Genomic DNA, 26448 nt, shown 5'->3' with positions numbered 1-26448 from the left:
CTACGTCTTCATTTCCTAGCTTATCACAATGAAATTAAAACTCAGCTTTTTTTTAAATTTTTTTTTTAACGTTTATTTATTTTTGAGACAGAGAGAGACAGAGCATGAACAGGGGAGGGGCAGAGAGAGAGGGAGACACAGAATCCAAAACAGGCTCCAGGCTCTGAGCTGTCAGCACAGAGCCCACGCGGGGCTCGAACTCACGGACCATGAGATCATGACTTGAGCCGAAGTCGGACGCTTAACCGACCAAGCCACCCAGGCGCCCCAAAACTCAGCTTTTAATAAAAACCAAAACTCTTAGCTTTAAATGAAGAGCATTTTTCCAATATTAAAAATGCTCAGTGCCTAATGAACCAATGTTTTATTAAAACAAAACAAAAAAATAAAACAAACTGGGAACATATACTCTCTTACGTAGAATCTAAAATCTCCTTAAAGGGTGGTTAATTCTCATCTTCAATCTGATGAGGGAAAAGCTAGTAGGACAATGTGGGCAAGTATGGTGCTGTTTGAAAACCAGATTTTTAAATTTGGAGGAAAGATTTACATTTTCTCATGTATGATTGTTTAGGTGAGAGGGGGCTGGTGAAATCTGTATGACAGACATACTGACACACTAACACGAGTTTAAGTTTAATTTAAATATAAAACCGGTGGGGCATCTAGGTGGCTCAGTGTCTTTTAAGCCTCTGATTCTTGATTTCCACTCAGGTCGTGATCTCATGGTTTGTGAGTTCAAGCTCCGTGTCAGGCTCTGTGCTAAGAGTGTGAGACTGCTTGGGTCTCTCTCTCTCTCTCTCTCTCTCTCTCTCTCTCTGCCCCTGCTCTGCTCGTGCTCTCTTTCTCTCTCTCTCCCTCAAAATAAATAAATAAACTTTAAAAAAATACAAAAAAGGGAATAAAATGGAAATGTACTTTCATTTGCCTGATTATTATATAAGAATGTCAAATAATTCAAATGGATCTATATTTTTAAAAATAAGCTTTTCTTTGTCAAATCTGCCAATGCAATTTATAACATATGCTGCAACTAACAATTCATGAATCAAAGTGGTGATCTAATCTAATAATTAGTGATGCTTATAAATATTCAATGGGAACACTAATTTTGCTAACTGGAAGAAGCAAAAGGTTATACTTTATGACAAGATATAAGAGTTGACTAAGTTTTAGAAATTTATATTTTAGAAATTTATAAATATAAATTTATATTTTATATAAAATAATTTATATATTTATAAACTTAGAAATTTATATATCAAAACCTATATATATATTTTATATATAGGTTTTGAGCTATAGGTAACAATATCCAACAAAAAAGGTTAAGCAATAAAGACTATTATTCTCGAATAAAAAAAATGCATATAAAAGGAGGTACAGGGTCAGTCCAAAAGCTTAAAAATACACATCCTCTAAATAGTTTTTTCTGTAATTCTTTTGACTTTTTTTTCTTTTTTCAGTTGCAAACTGGCTACAGAAGCTCCAAGCATCGCATCCTCACATATCAATATCTAAAATTAGGGACAAAACTGGGCCTCTTTTAATGCATCTTTCTATTTTTCCCCCCAGGGTACAAAATTAAAGGCCCAGAATGCATTTCTGCTACTCCTGTTGGCCAGATCTAGACTGCGTCCTCCATCCTTTCTTTCAAGGAAACCAGGAAAACAACTGTTACGCAAACAGGCTCTCAGAAAGGAAATGGGTGTCAGGTTTATGCAAACTATGGGGTCCACCAGAGGTAAACTATGGTAGTTATGAATGTAGTCTGGTCAGACTTCCTGGGTTTGAATCTGGCTCATCCATTTCTAACCTGTGTGATCTTGAGTAATTATTTAACTTCCTGGAATTTCAATTTCCTCACCTATATAAAATGGGGATAAAATATTGTCTCTTTCAATTAATGTGAACTATTACTTACAAAATATTTGGTGATAATTTATGTAGTAAAATCTACTCTACTAAAATTTTGAATCTCTTTAAGTGACTCTTTAGAGAATTAGAAAACGAAGTACACTAATTTTTTAGAAATGCAAAATACATTAAAATAGCAAGTGAAATTATATTGGTTGGTACTTAATGGTCTCCATAACTGATTAATAGCTGTGTTAGACTCAGGAAACTCCAAGGCATTTGCTCTGTCATCCCCCACCCCTTATAACAACAGAATCTGGATATAGGACCAACTGACTTAGTCTCCACTTGGCCTATGAGTACAAAGAAAATACGTACTCATTCAGTGTCCCTGAGTCAGAAGCTAGAATCCTGCCCCAATTTCCCAACTTCATATGATGTGTGTGTGTGTGTGTGTGTGTGTGTGTGTGTGTGTGACATACAACATGCAATATTACAGATCTTCCTTCAACATTGAAATAATTCCACTCCAACACTGGAACAAAAAGCAAATAATTAAAGTAGAGAGATTAATTCAGCAGGGAAAGAATCCTAGTGCGGGTGTTGGTAGTTATCAAATAATAATTATTTGTTGAGGACCAACTGTGAGATGTTACAAAGAAGTATAAATTGACTTCTGCCCCCAAACTGCACCTGGTCTAGTTGAAGATTCAAATTTGATATGCAACTAAATCAATGTAGTGCTAAATTCTATTGTGCTGAATCTGGTTGCAGGAAGTTCGAGGAGGCAGAGATTAGGGTGAACCAGAAGCGTTGTACAGGAGGAGGTGAGGGAGCTCCAACTCTTTCTCAGATGGGAAAGACGAAAAGATCAAAGGCCTCAGAGCATGGTTAAGGATGGTTGGGTTCATTGGCTAGGTGGAGAAATAAAGTGGAATGTTTATTTTGAGAAAGGCTGGATTGAATTAATTTTTACTGAGTGCCTACTATGTGCCAAGACAGTGTTAGGTATAAAGATGAAGGATCCAGTTGGAAATGGTCCCTCCTATCCTCAAGCAGGTAGACTGAATGGCTGTGTTGGAGTAAAGGAGGAGGGAGGAGGTAGATAAAAACATTTCATGGGGATTAGTAAGTCCTATCATTGCTTATTTATTGATATTTATGAATTAAGAGTCCTCTAAAATAGTTATAGAACATATGTGTTACATTTATATACTTTCCCCTAATATACAGTAAAATAGACTAATCAGAGCAAATATACTTTGAAAGAGCATCATAATAAAACCCACGTGATAATTGGCTTAGTTTATGTTTATTTTCCATTAGAATATCTATCATATTAATAATAAATGTCAATATGCTAATGAACATTTTTTTGTACAACACCATGTGCTAAGTACTCTCAAAAGTGATTTAGGGGTACCTGGGTGGTTCAGTGGGTTAAGCGTCCGACTTCAGCTCAGGCCATGACCTCATGGTTCGTGAGTTCGAGCCCCACATGTACAGAGCCTGCTTGGGATTCTCTTTCTCCCTCTCTCTCTGCCCCTCCCCACTTGTGTTATATGTTCTCTCTCTCTCTCTCTCTCTCTCAAAATAAATAAATAAACTTACAAAAAAGTGATCTAAACTTATTATTTTAACTTTGCAAGAATTTTATGGAGTAGGAATTCCAGTACTTTTAATTAATCGATAAGGAAACTGAAGTTCGGCAATGTTATATAACTCACCTAAGGTGACAGAGCTGGTAAACAGTAGAACCAGTGTGTGAACAGTCTGGTTCCAGAGACTGTCCTTTTAACCACTACTCTGTTTTTGAGCTATAAAATTTATTTTTTCAAGTTCATTTACTTATTTAAGTAATCTCTACATGGAACATGAAGCTTGAACTATGACCCTGAGATCAAGAGTTGCATGCTCCTACTATTGAGCCAGCCATGTGTCCCGGATGTATAAATTTAAAATGAACACACAATCCAAGTATTGCATCTTTTCCGATATATAGTTCATCCTGAAATTTTAGAGAACACAGTTAATACATGACTGTTTTTCAGTAATGTTTTTTTCATTTGTTTAACTAAAATTTGTTTTTTTTTAATTTCACATTTTAAGATGTTTTATGTCTATAACTTGTGATCAAAATCTTATTTTCAAAGTGAGTATATATCAAAGTATATTGCAGTTTTTGCCTTCATTGGGTGATATCAAGGATAACAGAATCAATTTTACTGTAAATACAATGTGTGAAGAAAGATGTTCAACATCAATGCTCCAGTCATTCAGCCTGACATTTCTTTGTGAAGTGGGCAGAAAATTAAATTGCCTCAAATTAGAGAAGAAAATCACACACCATGAAGAGTAACATGTCCAATGACAGTTGAGGTCATGCTTCCACTGAAGTGTGTGTGAATTTTACCATATGAGTTTCATTGATGGTAATGGGAATTGTGCAATTGCCCTTCTTAATGTGCTCTGAATCATTACCCCTTAACATCCCCAAAATATCAAAAATTTCCTGGCATTTTATGTTGGTTTTATAGTATGACATTGTTATTATATATTTGTTTGAAAAACTGAAGTTGACCTCTTAAGTTTCGTTAGTTTTAATTTTTAAGCTATTCTCATCTAACCACCCCTACCCCCAAGCAATGTTCTGATATTCTAGATCTTGACTCTTTTGAACTCCTCTAGGTTTTAAAGTGAGCACTAAACATTGGAATACATTAGTCATTATTTTCACTATACAAATTTTCACAGCAAATATTTTTTGAGACCTATTTGAGGGCCCAGTGTACTCTGCTGGGGTACTTAGTAAAAAAGAAGATAAATTAGATGCCTTGACTTTAAGCAGTTACTAGTCTAGTATACAAGGTAAGAAATGTATGGCAAGTCTAGGCAATAACAAAGTCAATATATTGCCTTCATGAAAATTAATAAAAGGGCTTTGTACCTGGGATAGAAATAGGTGAATGCTCAAGGTCTAATAAGATTAGAGAATTTAGATTTCACCTCTAACTTGCCCTTTGGTGGGAAGAAGAGGGAAAAGGTAAATAAAGGTGGCCTTTGCAAACTCAGTAAGTTTCAATACCACTCACTATGAGCAAGGAAGCACAATGTTAACTGGAAAAAATACACGTAAAGCAAGTAACAAGACTGCCTGGCATGTGGTAGGTGCTTGATTATGAATTGCCTTGGGAATTTAGGAGGAAGGAGAAATCTCTTTGAACCAGAGATAGAGGTAATTTCATTAAGGCATCATAAGTTAGGATGTTACGATATGAGGGAAAGACATTTCAAGCCAAGGAAGCAGAGTAATAAGGAATGAAGGCAGGAAAACAAGTGAAGTTCAAGAACAGATCTTGAACGGGAATACAGTATTACCACTGGGGGTTTAGAAATGGGTGCGGGCATTTTTGGTTGTCACAATGATGGAGAGGTGCCATTGGAGTTTTCTGTGCTAAAGTCAAGGATTCTATAATCAGTGTCATCACACAGAAAAATGTCACCCCTCCAAAAATGCTAAAAGCACTCTAGTTGAGAAAAAACTGGAGGATACAGTTTACAAAAGGAAGCAGTGATAAAGGAAGTTGGAAAAGTGGGCTCCAATATCACACTGGACATCAAATGCCACGCAAATAAATGTGTCTTAATAGGCAATGGGAAGTCTTTGAAAATTTTGGAATTGAAGAATGATATGATCAATCTTTCACAGTGTTGAGAATGAGTATTATGATTCAACAAAATAAATTCAGTATTCCTTGGCAAGGTGATTGAGTTGGGGGAAAACTGGCAATGGGGAGGGAGGGAGACCAGTCAGGAGGACTTTATAGACAGAACAGATAGGAGAGAAATGATGGCAATGTCAATTTCTCCACGGAAGGAGGCTGGGACTCCAATACTTTATTTATATTCTTTTCTTCTGTAGGACAACTCTTTTCTCTTTTCCTTGGAAATCATTAGCTAGTGAAACTTTCAAGTTTTTCTGAGGGTTTAGTGCCTGGGAAAAGTAGAAAATTCCATCTAATCTTTCAAAGCCAGAATTTCTTCTACCCCAGTCTTCAGTCTGTCACAGTAACATTGCCTTGGGGGAGATAGTGGGAAAGCAAGCATCAGAAATGTAATTTCAGCAGCACACCTCACCCTGATTATCAGTAAAAAGCAAGCACACTGAACTGCTTCTCTGGGTCTACCTACCTGAGGTTGTCCGTCAAAACTGACAACACTCCAGTTCATGATTATGAGCCGCTAGCCCAGAAATACTAAGAAGTGATAGAATGGCAAGCACACACACACGCACACATATGCAAACACGCATGTACCCACACACCTACTCTTGTTACACCTGTTTTCCCCTAGAGCAAAATATAGGGAGGTAGCTAATTTATGATCTTGAAAACATTCAAAGATCTTATATTTCTTCTTTTATTTATCTTTAGGTAAAAACCCAAATAGATGAAGACTGTTTTTTGTTTTTTTTTTTTCCTGAGCTTGCTTTAAAGCAAGAGCTGGAAGTGATGGACACACATGGGCAACCACACTGGCCAGCTCTGTATAGAGGACACTGATGGCTATGCAGAGAACATGCTGTCAGAACCAGTCATGCAGCCATTTCACATTCTTGAAAATGCTGTTGTGTAACTTCTCAGATGGGTGTCTGTAAAAATCACTTGATGTGTGTCATGTTAAACACACTCAGCAATTAATTGCTGTCCAACTATGTAAATCACAATGTTCAATAGGTTAATTACACATTGTTTCAAAAAGGATTTGCTATTTTCTCTTTTCACTCTGATAACTTTTAGGTCCCCACTTACTTTTGTGTGGCCTTTTGTCCTTTATAGAATTCTGTAGTCTCTACTTATTATTTTCCTTCTCAATTAAAGAAAGGCTGTTCTACATCAAAAGTTGCAGACTCAAATCGACAAACTTAAGATAACAGGTCACAGAGGAGGCTGTAGTATACTAGGCAGAGCATGCCTAACTAAAAATATTCACAATTTAACAATCTCCATTCTGGACACACACCATGTATGTGCTGACTGTACTGGGCCCACAGATTGCAAGCTTGAGATCCCAGACCATAATGCTTCCTTCAGTCCGTTACCTCTTAGGGAGGGAGACTCTCCACAGCACAGTCAATGGAGGGTTCTCTTTGTTGGTTATACATAGTGTCCCCTGATGCTGGAACTTCTAAACTTCTTTTGTAAATTGTGGGGGTGATATGGTTCTTGTTTCAATAGGAAGGAAGCATATGCCGGTGTCCGTGGTACTTTTTACCAAGAACTGGGCTTTGTTCTGGATTCTGAATGGGCTTCCTTGTCTGTCAGATAACCAAAGGGAAAGAAAGGATAAGGAGGAGAGACTGGGGAAACTTCTTGGATATCAGCTGGCTGTCAACTTGCTGGCAGCTTACACAAACCCACAACAATAGCCAATGTGCTAGAAAGAAATTTACAGCCACGGGCAGAGTATGGTAACCATAATCTTGAGCACATACATTATTTTCTGATAAACTTATTCCCTGAAGCACAGTGATATTTCCCTTAATTAATTTTAGTTCCATATCTAGCCATTTGTTAAACTCATTCTGCAATTAGTTGTTGTCTAACTAGGTGTAGGAAAATCTTCTACAGGTTAATTACGTGTTGTATAAAAGAGGATTTTCTATGTCCCATTATCTCTGGGTTGCCTGTTAGATACCCATTTATTTTACCAGTCATTTATTATTTTATAAACTATTATTAAGTGCATACTCATTCTTTACATGAAGAAAAAGTAAATAAAACCCACCCTGCCACTCATTCCCAGTATTAAGAATAATCTCTGACTTTGATAAACGAGGCTCAAAACCAAAGAGCTGTTTACTAAAGAGTAATAAGAATAGGATTGTGCCCACTTGCTGCTGCACCACATAAAGAAAATATATATTAAAATCTTACCATGTGCCAGGTACTCCTATATCTCTCATAAACTGCATAGTAATTCTCTTAACAACTTTTAGGCATATTTTCTTAATACGGGTGAACAAAATCTGTAACAGAGAAGTTATATAACTTCCGCAATTTCACAAAACTGCAAAGAAAAGACTCAAGACTAAAACACAGATCCCTCTGGTTCTACAGAACACTGTTCAATTTCAAAATATCCATAAATTATGGATTCTCTCATTAACTAGTTTTGTCTTTCCAAAGCCAGGCAACTGGTCTGATCTACTTTGTCTTCCATGAAATTGCTGGTTGTAGTGTTATGACAGGTGCTCTTGTATTATTTTATTTCCATGTACCCATGACATCAGCGTGGGTAACTGGAAATGGAATCAACAGCAAGAAGGCTCTGACTGCTTCTCACTCAACTGAAGGATTGCTAAACACACAGAAAATGGTACCCTCACAATTTGGGCATTTTGGGTTACTTGCTTATTGAAAAACAACCTTGGTATTAAAGACATTCTTTCTGCAAGAATAGAATAATTGAAGATATATTCAGAGATGAGCAATCCTGGAAAGATAAAACCTAAGAATACACAAAAGCTCACCAAGATCAGAGACCCTGGGATTCAGAGCATCTGTATGGGCGCACTGCAGGAGGAGGCATATATAAGTACAATTCAGTGTGTCAGAGGTTGGTTCAGGTAGGGAGCTGCTTATGCACAGAAGTTCTGGAAGTGCCTCTCTGGGAGGGAAATGAATGGAATAAATGAGATACAGAAGTTCTAAGTACACTTTTTGGTCAACTACTCTTCTTTTAAAACAATTTGTTAGTATCTCATTACCTGACTTCATTCCCTCAGACAATTTCTGAACAGTGAAGTGAATTCACAAACTTAAAATAACTGAAGAAAATCTTGCTTTATATCTACATGAATCAAATGAAATAAATTCTTGCATTCTTGAAAACTGTTCATCATCCTTCATCTGAAAACGTTAGCCATCTGCTTTAATTTTGTAAACAACCTCATCTAAAAGTCAAAGATTAAATTATATTTCATTCCTGTTACTTTTCCTTCCCTAGAACATGAATATAAAATACAATATTTGTTTTCAACAATTCTTTAAGGAGAGCTAACTGAGATCACGGAGCTAGCTTAAGAATTTCTTTACTGGGTCCTGATTAATATAATTCTATAATAAAAGTAAACACAATTCAAGAAATCCTAGACTTCACTTATAATCTAGTAGGGCTTATTTGATGACACATCAAATGTAATTAGTTACTATCTAATATCACTATATCTACAGGAGATTGAAAAATAATGTTTCATAATGATGAAGTCATCACTATAAAATCCTCTGTGCCTTCTGAATCTTCAAACATTGGATTATATTTAAAATAGCTTGAATTGTGACTGTTATTTATGACTTTCTAGCTTCTGGTTTTAGCAGAGATCCTAAGAGGTAAATACAAGCATCTGACACGTACACAGGCAGCCATACGAGAGAACAGGAAAGAGGTTACTTAGGAACTAGGTACATTCGAATCTTACGACCAATTTTGTATTTTCTCTAAAACTCTATAATGTAGAAAATGCCTAATGAACCAATGATGCAGACAAATTTTTATGGTATAATTTCAGGAGAGAGATTGTGTGAAACACAGGCGCATATATAAACCAAAATTATAAATTCTGAAGAGAGGCCTTGTCATTTCAGTTTACTGCTGTACCCAGGCTTAATACCCTGAATGACACAGAATAAGGATTCAGTTAATATTTAGTATTTAGTGGTGATGAATACATGATTTAACTGATGCTGGAGAATGGGAATCCAAGTACTTCTCAGAGTTTTGGATTCATGCTTTTTATAGAGACAAGATGCCTCTGTGTTTAGAGCTCAATTATTCCTTCCAACACTACTATTTTGATTAAATATTTCAAAACAAAGTGCTAAGAGAAGATCCTTTGACCTAAAACCCATTTAAACTCTATTCTAATTGGTAGGCTCTAGAATCTGGAAAAAAAATCCATTTCAATTATTTTCTTAAACATGGCACCTGCAACATATATTTGAAACACAGTGTACCCTAATTTCCCCTAAAATGCAATTCAAAGTTCAATTTGTTTAAAAATATAATGTCTGCTTTCTTAATAAAGTGGAGACTTGATTCTCCCAGTCTGATATTTCATTTATTGAGCGAAGGAACATCAGGCATGATATTCACTATTAACCTTCCCTAACTAAGACCTAGCCCAAATGAACAACAATACAGTTTCTAGAACAAGGTTCTGGCATGAATAAGAAGGTTGATATATAACTGTGAATTGAGGAGTACATGAATAGTATAGAAAAAAGCTGTTTACAACAATATAATGTGGCTTATAATTTCAATAACTATATACAAAATATATAATATATATATGAATTACAAATGAATAAAAGCAAGCTATGAGTCCAGCTGAATGAACACAATATCTGATTTACTTAGGGCTACAAGAATCAAAGCCGACAGAGAGATATTCTGGCAGACCCCTTCCCATTCTCACTATATGTTTTTTAATGTTTGACTTTAGGATTTCAGATCATTTTAGATTTAATTGGACCATAGGAATTCTCTTTATGCATACTATATGGTTTTATTACTCTTATTATCATGAAGTAACTACAATAAAAACAAACTGGCTTTAGTGCCTATAAATGTCCTTCGTAAATATCTATATGCATCCATCTATCTATCTCTTTCTCTACCTAATTATTGTTGTTATGTTTGGAATACATTAAATTGACCTATATGAAATGATTCCATTTAAGGCTGAATGAAGTAAACACAATATTATAAAGTGGCTACACCAAGAATCTTACCAATGAGTATAAGATGTTCCAGGAGAGCAGCAGGAAATTATTCTATCACTGTGACCAACTCCTGATAACATCTGGATTGAATTTTTCTCAATTACTACTTTATCTATGAAGTGAGATTCTGGATACCAAATTAAGCACTTGATCAAATGATGTTGCACATCCAAAATTGTTTTCTGGAGAAATGAGGCTGCCTATTGACACCCTTGTTTTGAGGTGGACTAGTCCTCTATAAAGTGTCTTCAGTTTCATGCTTGCCAAGCATGGCAGTTGCTCATCTGGTTTCCAAAGCATGTACCTTATCTTCTATGAGCAAAAGGAAGGCCAAACCTTCTAGACTTTCATTATGTAGTACAATCCAGAATCTCTGCTCTTCAATTTCTAATTCTTCAAGTCAGAGAAGTGATTTTTAGGGAGCATTATCTAAGAGGCACACAGTCCCAGAAGCACTCAAAAATTTATTATCAGATAAAGTTGGATCACATTTGCTTAGCCATTCAGAATTTAACTACATAGAGCTGCATTCTAATGTGATAGCTTCAGTTTGTTTCCAATGGTTACTACAAGAAAAAAAAAGTTTCAAATCTAGAAATGTATTTGCTATAATTACTCAGTATCTGATATGGAAATAGGTAAAATAAATATATCACTATATTGTTACTATCATATATGCAAATACGTAATATAGGATTAATTAATTTTATTCGGTAACTTGAAAATTATCTCTAGGAGGTTAGTATATTATTATATTACCAATGTGAATTCTGTGAGTAGTATTTTTTTTTAATCTTATGCCTCTTCCCCTAACTCAGATGGTTAGAATGTTCCATACTCATTGTATCAAGTAGTTACCGACATTAGAAATAAGATTTAGCTATTAGATTTTGAGTTTCAAAACCCAAAAGATATGGAAGATTGCACAATGAGTAAAAGAAATTGTTCTTCCTATCTCAGCTCCCTCTCCAGGGCAACATTTCAAAGGGCTAGGAAGAGAAAGAAAAGTAGACACAAAAAAGATGAATCTAAATGTTTTTGACATCATTGAGAAAGGGTGCTTGCTTTACGGATGCCCACAGAACAAGCCCCATTGTTGGGAGAGAATGACAAAATTTTCAGATGAATTGAGGATCTCTAAAAGCAAGATCTGACGGGGCATGTGGGCTGAGAGCAGCTCACAGAGTTCTCCTTAGCCTAAAGCAGTACAGGGAAAGCAAAATTCCTCCAGTGAAAAATTCACAGAGAGCCTGCAGGCTTAATGCGTCCTTGCCATGAGGACAAGGAGGCTGCAGTGACAACCTGCAGGGACCAGTGACCACAGACCAGACAGAAAGAAGGAAGTCTCTGTGGGTACCGGCAGGGATAGCTGATGACACTAAGGGCCAGATGGCCCCCCACCTGGCATTTTGTAGACATAGTCCTGGAGGAGAGTCGGTTAGGGCTGATTGAGATTGAGTTTCTGCCACTTGATGGAACTGGGGCCCCAAATACAAATTAAATTCAGCTAGAACAAAATGCAGAAAACTGGGTTTCTTGCATACTTGAATACCTGTGCTTATACACTGAGATTTCCCTCTGCTGGGTGTCTACAAATGACATATAGGACAATTCCTATTGATCAAATATTGCATTCTAACTACTGTATTTACATAATATACCTAATTATTTTAGTTACCTACTACTCTGTGTTTCTTAACTAAACTACACATCATAATTACTTTATTCATAGATTACCCTTCATTCCACAATCATGGTATATATTAAAATCTACTATGAGAATTTTGTCTGCTCTAGCCTGTGTTTCCTTTCTGCTTTTTTTTTTTTTTTTTTTTTCCTCCCCGTAAGCTTGTCAACAATGATGGCGAATTTTTACTGGAAATAATGTATTCTTTTTCTATATGATAACAGTAGTTTATCAATCTCAAAAGTATATTCAGTTAATGGCCTTCCCTTCTCTTACTGTTCGTGTGTCTCTTTATTTTGGTTTTAGTCACTATAATTCTCAAGTCTGTAGTTATATTGTAATTGATTCTGATCAACATTTCAGCGTTCCCAATCCACTCTTAGACCTATTTCTTAACATTTTTTATCTGATTAGACCAGATACCACATGGCTGCAGATTCTAAATTCTGAACCCTAATTTTCCTTAATATAGTGCAGAGTACCTTAATGGTACAGCCAACTCTGCTGGGGGCAGGGGGGCGGGCCTAAGAAAACATATCCATTGCCCAAATACTCAAACATATGGCAGCGGAAAGGAAAGAGGGGAAGAGCAGAGGATGGGCTGCAGTGAGGCTGGCTATTCATACATACAATGGTTATATATGCCAGAAGAAATTATAGTTCAGTTTAGTGGTTTAGATCCATTTTAAAATTATATAACAATAACTATTATTATCATTATAAATTATTATTAATGTTCAAACTGAGTTTTGATTAGTCCTAAATTGTATGAATGCATACTTAATTTTTAAGTAAGTTTCTTCATTTATTATAACCATCATTACATTATGCATTATACTATTTGCTATAAAAATGATGAGATAATTTCCTTACTTTGTATCTAGTTACTTTTAAATTTTAAGAAACATTGGCTTTCTAAAGCATAATGCAAACGAGAAGGAATGAGAGGGTTAGCTAGCCTAAAATTTATTTTTTCTATTCTACACATAAATTTTAATATTTGCAAGATAAATTATTCATGTTTCCCCCTACAGATTAGATGTGAATAGTTTTCTACCATGCAAATATATCACATTCCTTAAAAAAAAAAATAGTCTGTCAGTCCTGTGAGTCTTGAATAGAAGACAATGTGTCCTCTGACATCTACTAATGGACAATGATCACAGACTAGTGCAGGTGGGAAATGCTATTTCAGGGTAATAGCTCACACCTGGAAAGGTCTATTTTTTCTCTAAGATCTTTTTACACAGCAGTGAAAATAAACTAATTAGGTCAAAGCGTCACATTGGGACCCATGAGCTTTCATGGTCTCTCTCTGTTGTATCCCCACAAGAGGCAACTGTCCAAAGGCAAATAAGCAATAAATTCCAGCCAGAACAGGAGCTCTTGATTCAACCATTTCTCCTTTTAGTGTAGCCGCCACTGTGTTTCATTGCATTTGAATTCATGCATTTTTCACAAGGGAGAGAATAGGTATAGAGGAATAAAGAAGATGAGAGAAAGAAAAGAGAAATCAGGAAGCAATGGTGATTTCTACAACTATAGCCTCTGTTCAGAATCAAGTACCATGAGACCTGCTTAGGAGAGAAGGTTTTCACAACCAGGGCTCAGGAGCTAGATTCTTTGGCTGCCCCAGGCATCTATGGAAACTATGCTCAAGGCAATGGCAAGTCCAGACGAGGACACACCTGCTTTTATTCCTTTGATAATTTCACCCACAGAACAAAAGGGAGGAAAAAAAAAAAAAAAAAAAAGACCAGCAAGGACTTATCATCTTTCCTCTGGTAGATCCTTTCTGTGGTTTAGTCAGACTCTCCCTGGAGGCTCTGCCTCACAACCACCTACCCTTAGAATAGAGCTGGGGGATCTGAGAGAGTTAAGACATCCAATAGTATTGGACTAATTTTTACATGTTTCACCAGTGCTTCTTAATGCAATGAAGCAAGTTAGGCTTTGATTCATTGAGGTCCCTTAACAAAATATTTTCTGGCTATTATTTTCCATACTTATAATTTAGGCACTTAAATTTTCCATTCACTTAACAGATGGGTTATTGATCATCTATGGCACACATACACTATATAAAATGTAAGGAGATGCAAGATTGTAAGATGATTGATTGTAAGATGTAAGATTGTAAATGTAAGATTTAAGACATTCTATGCCCTCAACAGTGAGTAAATAGTAGGACACACACTTACTCTACATTTAACACAGGCTTAAAAATATATTTCTTTAAAAAATATTAAGTTAATAAAACATAATTTTAAAATTAGATAGACAATCTCATCACTCACTCTAACATGTCTTATATTCATGCTTCTTTACATATTTTACCTGTTTACAAAACCTATGCTCTTATATTTTAAACTTGTTATACTGTATAATTTCACATTTGCTCATGTGCTTAATTTATACTGACCTTATTTTTGATGATTGTAAAAGTGCCATCGTTCTTCTATTGTCTAGAAGTAGGTTAACTGTTTTTTATTAATCATCATTTCATTCAATAGTCATTTATTGAGCACTTAGTACATGTCAGGCAATAGTGCTGATTGTCAGGGACACATTGTGGTTTCTACTCCTAAGGAATAATCTAAGTAGAAGACAGACTTAAAAACAAAGGATTAAGTACAGTGAGATGTGTGCTCATGGATCTACAAGTAAACCACAAGGAGTTTACTTAGGACTAAGAAGACCAAATAATAGCCTATTTGATATAGTTCAAACCAATATAATGTATATGGAGCCCCTGATGATAGGAGACAGGCAGGGCTTGAGAGAAGACATAATATTTGGGCAGAATTCTGAAAGAAGCTTTGGATTCATACAGTACATGGGCAAGGAGGGCAGTACTGCTCCATCTTTGTCTATCTTACTTCAACTAGGGTCACGATATTCTCTCAGCATTAACAATGACTCATCCCTGTAATCACACGCAATAAGTGGTCCCCACTCCCAATGAGGAAATGCGAACATCTCTAGGAAGGGGGAGGAAAACATTTTAATTTGAAGAAGCCTCTAGATGATGGTGATCACTATCCCCTCCTCTTCCTACCCAAATCCCCTTTCTACTATCTCTGAAAAGTCACAGCTAGAGGTGGGAGACCTACTCATCCAGTGTGATTGAAGACCGGAGCAGCAACATGGGGAGTGGTAGGAGACTGAAGTGGAAACACAGGTAGGATCCAGACTGGGAAGGGCAATGAGAGTCAGGTTAGGAGGTTTGGCCTTGCAATTGATGGGGGACCATAAAAGGTTTTGAAGTAGCATAGTGCAATGATTACATTTGTACTTAGAAGAGGACTGACAAGGAAGGGATTGCATATGAGACAAATAACTCTCCAACAGAGAGACAATGATGTTCAAGCTAAGGCAAGCATAGAGGTGTTTTCCTTTGTTAAAATGATCAGGAATGGTGTTGCTTGGAAAAAAGTTATGACTATTTTCATTTCTCTTAAAATATATTTCCGGTTTACTTACTTCAAGTGCTGTGAGTATAACACACATATATGTATGTGTACAATACACACATATAAAAGGTATGAATAGTACTCCATTTTATGACACGCCTCTCTAAAACCGAGTATTACCCATGCCATACTAGCCAAATAAGCCCACTGATATGATATATACACTGATAGGATGCTTTCTTAGGTTATCAAGAAAAATGTAGTGTCTATGTCAATAGTTCTAATGTACATATATAGTTGCAAACACATCTGAAAATGCAGTATGCAATTCTTGGCAGTCTTTATAGAGTCATTAGTATACCAGGATATATCTTGAGAGGAGCTATCAGGATGAGTGAAGTATGAAAATACCTTCTCACCTGGTAACTGCTTGGAAAATATCCTGGTATTTATACTGGGGGACAAAATACTAAAGGAACAAGTATAGACTATCTTCAAATATTTGAGGGTCTGTCAGAGTGAAAATGTTAATGTTTGGTTGATTCCTAAGACATATATAGGATGAATGAGCATACGTTTATTGCAGTTAAATGTAGATTCATCCTGAGGCCATGTATTTTAGGAATTAGAACTGAGCAACAGAGATTTATTCTGTTGTATGAAGTAATAACCCTCTTAACACTGCATATATCTAAGCTCTCAGGAACAGTTGGGAACAGAAGACTGTGTGTGTGTGTGTGTGTGTGAGAGAGAGAGAGAGAGAGAGAGAGAGAGAGAGAGAGAGATTGTTAAAGTGATATATCTTTGATATCTATCAACAGACATAATTCAAATGCAGTGCCAGATAACATCAAAGTACAAGTCCTGGTTATTTATGGTAAATATGAAACTTAGGGTTATGGGCAACAAAAATAATGATGAGGCAAAATAAGCCAGAAGGTTTCCTTCCCCTAAAGTCACTGGAGGACTCTTCTTTCTCATCTGAGATAAGGACTGGAAAATGATCCATTCCCTGATTTTGAAAAGGCAGAAAAGCTTCCTGTTCATGCACTCATTCCTTGCCCACTGCAGTCCACTGACTACGTTCAACAAGTTCACCATAAGCAACCTCCTTGATGGAAGGGAGTACCTTTCTGTCCTTACCTAATTGAATCCTCTGCAGTCACTGACACTTACCACTCCCTTCTAAAAACTAGTTTCCCTGGATTTTCAAAAAAAGTTGTTTTTCCACTCTCTTCCACTGGACTCTAAGCTCAGTGAAGGCATGGGTCACGTTTATTTTGTTTATTTCTGTGTACCTAGCTTTCAGCATAGCATGGAACAAAAAGTAGGCTTTCCTTGTCATTCTCCTTTGTCAGTCCATCCTTCTCTATCTGGCCTATAAATACAGGTTTTCCTAAAGCTTGCTTTTTTTTTTCTCTTAAGTCAGATAGTGATTTCTTCTTATTTGTTCTTTGACTTGATGAATCATCTTCAGGATGAACACATATCCACATATCCACACATCCAATAATATATCCACATATCTAAACACATATCCAATATCCAAGCTGATATTCTAAAGCTTTAGATGTTAAACTTTTTGCTCTTTATAACCTTTTGGACACTTAAATGAATGAGGAACAAAAAGTTTTTATTTGTGTGTGTTGTATTTATTAATACTTAGTATATTAGCTATTAAGCCAGAAATTTTTTAATTCCTTAAAAATAATAGTAAAAAATGTAATTGGTAATTGCCAATTGGTAATTTAAAATGTTTTTATGATAAATATCTTAGAAAATAAAAAATTAGTGTAAGGTTGTGGTACATTTTTGTACATTGTTGTACATATTTGTAAATGTGTGGCTTAATAGAAGACAGATGGATACTCATACCCACATTCAACCTCTTATGATATGCTGTTTTGGTTGAAGTATATTAAGGAAATAGATGGGAAAGGGATTAATATTTCAATAACCTTAGTAGGAATTATGGATACTTGTCTTCGATATTACACTAAAATTTGGCAGGCAGTAGAGGACTAAAAGTTGATTTCAATGTGAAATCTGAAAACAGATTGTTATGGACTGAATTGTATCCTCCAAAATTCATATGTTGAAGCTCTAACCCTAACCCCCAATGGGACTGCCTTTGGAAACAGAGCTTTGAAAAGGCAATTAAGATTGAATGACTCACAAGGGCGCAGCCCTAATCTAACATGATTGGTGTCTTTATAAGAACAGGAAAGATACCAGGGTTGTATATGCACACAGAGAAAAGGCTGTGTGAAGACACAGTGGCTAACTGTAAGCCAGGGAAAGACGATTCAGGAGAAATCCTATCTGCCGGAACCTTGATCTTAAACCTCCAGCCTTTGGTTCTATGAGAAGATAAATTTCTGTTGTTTAAGCCATACAGCCTGTGGCATTTTTGTTATGACAGCACTATCAAACTAATACATAGATCAATGAAATTTTAGAACTCTGTAATGTTAAAACCCTTTCTATCTTTCTCTTTGAGTGGATCATATATCCATGCATAATTTTGAAAAATCATCCACAGGTCATTTGGAAAATATTGATTGAGATACAGATTTTCCAAATTTTGACATAATTCTTTATAATAAATCAAAAGTCATATTTTTTAAAATTATCATTATAATCTCATGAAGACTGTCTTTATTGGATATCAAGCTTACAGTGGCAGATGCTAGTTTTCCAACTTTTTTACATTTATCTGAAAACTTGAATTTTATTATTGTCCACAAATGCTGTCACTGGTTTTCCTTGAAGTGAGGGACTGATTGCATTCAATTTCAACATGTCAGCCAGATAACGAGCAATCATGATTTGTCTAGTGGTTGTTCTCTCAGATAAAAATGGTGCACCTTGAAAAAATTGGCTAGTTCAGCTTGCAACTGAGATAATCACATAAGTATTTTTGTTTTCTTTTTTCCTGAATACAATCTGTATGTGTGGCAAGTTCTTTTTGTGTACTTCCCATTTGCTCACAAGATTATTAAAAAGATAAGTACCCAAGGATTGACATTTGACATTTGATAAAATTAGTATTTTATTGGCTTTTAGAAGTTTTGTTTTGTTTTGTTTTTCTTTTTGTAAGTGAAGAATATAATTACAACTGACTACGGCTAAACTGCCAAGAGTTGTCGCTGGCATGGCGTGTGCACTGTGAGCAAAAAGACCAATGCAGTGGAAAACAGAAAATAACACCTTAGTAACGTTAGGAAATTAGAGTTGATCGTGTAGATTCTCAGAAACATTCTGGGAGCCTTAGAGGTCTGTGGACCACACCTTGAGTTTGGTTCTTCCATAGAAATCTCACATTCAAAAGATCCAACATTGAGCTAATTTTCTTCCCACTTAGGTCTGAGCCTCTTTCTTATTCTCACCTTGTTGGTAGGTACTCCCACATACCTATTTACTTAAGACTGCAATCTAGCATCGTCTCAATTCCCTATTCTTGGGTTTTGTGATGGGGAATCAGGATAAACAGAGGGTAACAACAGTAGAGGCAAATCAGAGGACTTTTATTTAACTCCACCTAACTGTTCATTCTTTGTCATTTTCACATATACATCAAACTTTACGATAAAGCGAAGTAAATATTCACTTTCTTAAGTATGCTATTCTTTCTCTTTAGACTCCTAGTCAATGCTTATGTTATCCTCTCTGAGTGAAGCATTCTTTTCTCCTGATATTCATTTCCCACTCCTGCCCTTTTCATGCTATGGTCTCACCATAGGTAACACTTCATCATTGTCTGATTCTGCTCCCATAGCATCTATTATCACAGCATTTATTACAGTATATTGGAATTGACTGTTCCATTGTATGTGGCCTCTGTTGTATCTTAAACAATATGAGGGCAAGTACTGTTAGAAGTTGTCACACGATCACCTGAGGCAGTTAGCTGTTGTGTGGTTTTATAGAATTTTAATTGTAGAATAGATTTGTAAAAACTGAGTTGATATACATAATATAAAATGTCAAGTTGAGGATGATAAATATGCTTTGTTTTAATGCCCTTTGTTCAAGTGTTTATAGTATTCAAATTGAAAATATAGCTCTGAGAATTTAATAGGAGTTGTTTTATAATTACACTGTTTCCATTCCCTAAACTTTCAAATAAGATATAAACCAATTAAAATACCTAAAGCTTGTCAGATTTACCTTATAATGTAGCTCATTGTTATACAAAATAGAAACAGGAACAATTTTATGATCATACAAAAGGATACTATTGCCACAGAAATGTATAGTCTTGAAAGACTTTCAGACATGTCAAGGAGTGAAAGGAGAGCTAGATATAGGGATCTTTCTCAATTATTAGATAACTGTGTTATCTCTGCTGAGAAAACAGTAGAAGCAGCAATGGAGTAAAAGAATACTCTAGTAGCAAACAACAGTTGGATTTTTTAATTAAAATACATCAATATTATCTTTTTACTAGAGTTAAGCAATTACTTGATATAAACTTTCTTATAAATATGGATAAACATTTCTCACATTTTTTATATTCTTAGATTTTAATTTTTGTTTCTCATATAAAAATATACATTTGCTTTCAGCTTTCAATACTCCAGTCACAATTCACTGCACTTGATACCAGAGCTTTGGCATTGCCATAGTAGTAGGTGAGTCCTACTACTATGTCCTTCCCATTTGTAATGGTTAATGGTCTGAAGAGCTTTCTCATGTGGAGACCAAACGTGGTTAGTCCAAAGCTCGGGCTAAACTTCATCAAGAGGTCCTGGTGGGCTGAATTATACTTGAGTGTGCAGTGTGGTCCAAGGGGCAGACTGACGTGGCTCTGCTCACAGAAGGACATTTCTGAACATGGCAGGGGCTGTGAGAGAAGGGGTGGAGAAATGAATCATGTCCCATGCGTTAGGAACTCTGGATCCACATGGGGTTTAAATTTGTATGAAATATTGACAGATGCTGGTTGATGACCAAAACAGTAAAATGACACTGACTTAGGAAAAGGAAACAGGAAAGAAACTATTAGAAATACACTTGGGGATTTGCCCCAAGACCATTCTCTATGGCAGAGAGAGACTCTGAAGACTTGAAAAAAACATGATGAGCTTAATATACCAATCTGGGCTTTCTCCGTATCCTTTAGGTGCACTTGACAATGAAGACAATTCCTTTGAAGATTTTGTCACTGGCAGAAGTAATATGTAATAAAAATGCAAGGAAGACCTGCAAACAAAGAGTAGACCACCCCTTACAATATTCTCTAAAGGAAGTCAGTCATGCATTCTAAAGTGGCAGGAAGTATGATGAACGCATTTTAATTTAGCTTTGTTACTGTTTAAGAGTCAAACCCAAAACTGACCATCAGAATTTTAAACCATATTCCAATGTTATGTAAGTCTCTTAAAATACGGAGAAATCCTAAATTGTTTCTTCCATCTGATCTGTGTGAAATGAACATCTCTGTCTTTTAAACATAAGAGAATGTTATGAAAATTAAATTTGGACAGTATTTTATATTTTTGAGAGTTAAAATTTAAAAAAATACATTAAGTTTAAGGAAAGATATGTCTAGGCAACAGAATTTAATTTTTATTTCTTCCTTTTATTTAGTGAAGCATTATCATTGCACACAAATTTAAATATGTGCTCTGCTCCTTTCAGATGTAGGAGGTATCTTCTTATTCATTTTTTTTTAAATATGTTCGATTTCTTTTCACCGTATCTAATGATTTATTGTTGCTTATAGTTCAGAAGATCACATTCAAAACAAAGTTCCTCATAAGAACCACACAGATTGGTCTGCAAGTAAAATATGACTTACACAAACAAAACCCACAAAAAACCCACACAGCTGGCTGTCCCAGAGAGGTGCAGAGATGGGACAGAGGCTGCAGGCTGCCACGGTTTCTGAAAAGAAGTAGGAGGAGGGCCCAGGTGGTGACTAAACCACAGACTTGTAACAAGCAGTTCAAGAGTGCCTCCAATATGATGCAGGGAGACCTGCAGGGTCGGGTGGTCCCTGTCCTCCTCCAGGATGCTCCGGGTATCCTTAAACTTACTGGTCAAGAGCAGGAACTGACCCAGCAAGTCACCAGACATCAAACTTGCAGAGTTTCCGAAACTCGTGATACACTTGCTGCATGCTGACCCCAGACCATCTCCGGACACTGAAGAGGAGGACGAAAGGTTGGATCCTGGGGTAATCTGGACCAGAAAAATTAATGTTAGGGACCCGGGCTCGGATAAGATTCACCTGGTTCACACAGGGAGCCAGCTCATGGATACAGCAGAAAGGAGACCTCAGTCATGGCACGAGCACCCTGCACCCTCCATAAGAGCAAGTGTGTCGCTTTCAAAAGAACTGATTCAAATTTATCGATCACAGCCTTACAGGGGTACTCAGTCTCAGTGTACAAGTTTCACACTTGCATGCATGAATAATCATTGACCCCAAATTTTTGGTAGGATTCAAGTCATTGTTTAGGACATCATAAACTTATAAAAGATTTGACACCCTTGGGAAATTCACTTCCTTCCAGATATCCTTTGTCACATTGTCCATGTCGATGAGAACAGGTTGTGGATATTCAGCTTGAATTGATCACGTTGTGGTTTCCTCACTTTTCCCACTATTATTCCCTGGTCTCTCAGTCCTGTCCAGATGTCAGGGATGGCCTGCCTCAGCACCAGCTGGACCTCAAATGCCTGGAAGCCAGCAATACCAGAGAGTCATCCAGTCACCCTCCTCCACCAGGTCCAGCCACCATGACACCTCATCAATCACCACCTTGATCCAGTCTTTATCCAGAGAATTGCAAACTCTCCAGTTCCCAATCAGGATGTTGTGTTTAATGTTCTTCTTCTGTTCTTCATTCATATAAGGGATCCCATTTTTGAGAAACTTGTAGTCGAAGCCATACTGATTTATATATAACAGTTATATATAAACAAAGAAGTTCACAAGTATTATTTTTAGGACATTCCCTTACTTCTAAAAGAAAATTGACAAGTTCTAAAATACACTAAGAGGACAGGAATGGAGAATGTAGAAGAGAGAGGAAAGTAGAAGTTGTTGAAATTTAGAGGAAATTTTTTAACATTTTTAAAATTTTTAAAAAAGAAAAGTATCAGTTGAACTGATTGAGAAGATAAATCTGCCTATTCCCCCACAAACCAGGTATAAACATAATCTGGCATGGCACCAGGGCCAGGATTAATGTGCTTCCTGTATGTCTATGAAAAGAATAATGTAACTTTGGTGAGGATATAGTCTAGAAAGCATTCCCATTCTGGGATTTTGTAGCATGCTCCTGGCACAGTGTTGTTATGTTAAACAACAAGGGGAGAAGTTGAATAGAATTGCGTTACAGAGGAAACCCCGTGACAGAGCATCAGAATGGAAAATTGGCTCAGTATGAAGGTAGCTAGATGGACATCAGTGGTAGTTGCCTATTATATAGGTGATGTTGGCACTGGAGTCACCATGAAGGCAGGATTCATGTGTTTATTTCAAATACTTCATCACTGAATGTCACATTCCTTAACATATTAATTCCTCAAAAATAGTTACTGATTGAATAATGTTGAGAAACACTGTCTCAGCCAAGCATCACATAATCTGTGGCTGTGGCAAGGTGTGTGTGTGTGTGTGTGTGTGTGTGTGTGTGTGTGTGTGTGTGTTATATCTTGTGTATTCATTCCAATATCCCTTTGCTAAGTGGCAAGATGTTCTGTATAATGGGAGTGAGTAGGGCGAGACGTACTTCTAGTAACCTAGATAGAGGGGGCGAGCTAAGAAATTACTGTTTATTACTGCATTTTTTACTCCATTATATGCTTAGTTTGTACCTGTTATATAAATATAAAGATAGCAGAGAAGAACATAAATAAGAGGAAAAAGCATATACAGATTTGCAATACAAAAAAAACTAATTATGTAAACCTTTAAAAAACAACAGAGAGGGAGAAATGATTCTGAAGTTTCACTATAAAGATGGAATCAATTTGTTCCCCTTTTTAGTCAACTCTGCCTTGAAATATTTTTTTCAGGCCAAATCTGTGATAGCAGCAGATATTAACTGTGGAAATAAACTAGAAAAATGCATGTTGCACTAAAGGACAAATATAGCTAGCTCTGTCTCAAAGCTGTGGAGAAAAAATGTCCTTCACTAATTTGTCTCTAGATTAAGGGGTAGATTAAACTTGATTTCACATCTATTGTCAAGTAAGTTAGCAATTTAGTTGTAACTTCATTTATTTTTATGCCTTTTCTTATTTTCCCAAGTAGCTAGGTTCAGATTTTTTACATGGGGCTGATTTGTGGACTGTGCCCATTAAGTAGAAGATGAGGTCAAATCCATCTGTAGGAAGACATTATTTATTAGAAAGGGGATCTATTTCAGGAGACATTGTAGGAAACTGTATAGCTCCAGATTAAATATATCTTTCTTTCTATGGAGTCTCTTCTTGGCTTCCAGAACTTGGCTGATAGCCATTAATAGAAATGAATGTGACCAAAATACCTCACCACTTTAATTTGTTGTGATTGATCTGTATGGCAGTGCTGATAACACCATCTTAATTAGCTGCAGCAAATTGTATCTGACGAACCATTAGATAACATATTCATTCTTTCCATAGAGGTCTTATGCTGAACCAGATTCTTTACATTCTTTATCTCATGTATTCTTCATTCAGTTTTGCCAAGTAGTAAATATTATCTGCAATGTGTGGATGATAACCTTAGAGAAATTATTGACATGCATGGGATCACAATCCCAGCAGTGGCAGTGTTGGGACTTGAATTCTAAGGATCTTTCTGAAGCTCCTCTTCTTAGCCACCAAGCTACAGATAGTCAAGTGTATGTTGAAATAATACCAACTTGTCATCAATATTAACATAAGCTGTAACAGTTTCTCACATCATAGCTAGAGCCAGAATTTAGAGGAAATAGAGTAATTAACCATTTGCTGAGTAGTCTATAACATAACATAGCTTTTCAGTATTTTTTTCAAGTGAGAAGAATTGGGGAAATGTTTTATAGTTAAGCCTAATACGAGCAGGCAAACTGGGTTTAAAAGGTTGTGAGAATTTATATATCCAAAATTGTTATATCTTATTTTGTTCAAGTTGGGTTAAAATGCTCTGGTAGGAATGAAGAGTAAAATCACTAAAAGAAGCAGTTTGGTTTTGATAGAAAGTCAAATTTTAAAATGCCAGCAATATGTACCAGAACAGGAAGGGTTAGTAAACAAGGCAATAAAATGTATCATTTTGTTATAAGAGCCAGTAATGCAGCCTGAGTGTAATGGGTTCTTCCAGAGAGAGAAATATTCCCTGCCCGTCATGGAGGGTAAAGGAAGACAAGTTAGCCCGGTTTTAACTGTGTCCCATCTTAAATAGGGTGATTCTTGTGTTCAGACCATGTGAAAAATCTACAAGCAGCATTATGGGAGAAATACAAACAAACAAACCCAGGCATCAATTTCACTGTGATCTATGAGATTGATCTTTAGGAGGGCAGTATGTTCTTATTTTTGCGGTAAAGCTGAAGGTTTGGTCTGACAATCTACATCTGACATCTCCAAAGAACTGCCTACCCCAGAGCCTTGCATGAAATCCAATTTAAAAGGAAAACCTTTTAGATAGTACTGAGCCAATGAGTAAATCCTATTCACCTGCAACCCTCCTAATGGTATGCCCCCACGTTAGAAAGAAGCACTCACAGGATAGTTGGAGGGGCCAATGAGACTGATAGGGAGAATTTTCTAAGACAGGAAGGTAAGTAAATGACTACCCTTCTGGTGGAGGGGAAGTACTTGGGGGCAGAGCAAGTCAGAAGTCAGACATCAAGGTCTCCATTTAGAATCAAAACAATAAGGTGGTGAAAACTGACCAGATGAGTTTGGGAAAGTCTCACTGCAAGGGATTTGTTTCTTTCTTCTCCTCTAGGTGTAACCCATAATGACTGCAAGTTGCTGAGGGAAGTCCCATATTCAGCAGGGCTCTGACATTACGTGGCAGCAGTTTAGAATTGGGTGAGGAAAGTTATCAGTGCAGAATGGAGGCTGGGACAAAGACTGCCTTGCAGAGTGCTCCTTTGCAAACATGGAACATTCTGAGCAGAAGGAAAATAGCAATCAGGTGAATTTACTCTGATATTCTATCTTGACTCCTGACATAGAAGACATCCTCCAAATCTTGCAGAGTCCCAATAGGTATGGGGGAAAAGCTGTGTTGAGAGCCAGAGGACAGCCTTGGAGCTACCTTCAAAACAAACAGAGCAATGAAGTAGCCAAGACTATGAGCTAGAAAGCCCAAAGCAGGGGCCAAACAGAAGAAAGGTCTCAGCCTTAGGTTTTGCCTCATCTGTAAAAGAAGAGGTGAAATACAGAGAACTGGCTAGGAAGGATGGGAACATAATGATTCTCCCCTTGGTTAGTTTCAGCATTAGGGGCTGCAAACACAGAGTGTTCAAGAACCAAAGCAGGGTCAAAAATGCATTAGCAGTTACCAACAGATGCCTACAGAAGAGATGAGACCCGCTGCACCACATGAGGGTGGGGCAGCATAAACCTAGGAGATAGCCCAAGCCAAATGGATCCTTCTCCAATCTCAAAGAATAATTGCATAAATGAAGGAGGGAGAACATGGGAAAATAGTTCTGAGGGTGACTTGGGATTTGAATTGATTGCATATTGTCTTGAGACTGTTTTGACAGGTTTT

General features: G+C 36.5%; 1 protein-coding gene across 1 annotated transcript in view; it reads right to left on the bottom strand.

The window, feature by feature from the left end:
* Window positions 1-26448, bottom strand: part of KCND2 (potassium voltage-gated channel subfamily D member 2) — a 493036-nt gene that overhangs the window by 293542 nt on the left and 173046 nt on the right. The window lies entirely within an intron of this gene.

Source organism: Lynx canadensis, chromosome A2 (assembly GCF_007474595.2).
Source record: "Lynx canadensis isolate LIC74 chromosome A2, mLynCan4.pri.v2, whole genome shotgun sequence".
Classification (NCBI taxonomy): domain Eukaryota; kingdom Metazoa; phylum Chordata; class Mammalia; order Carnivora; family Felidae; genus Lynx; species Lynx canadensis.
This window is presented reverse-complemented; position numbering and strand designations above follow the sequence as displayed.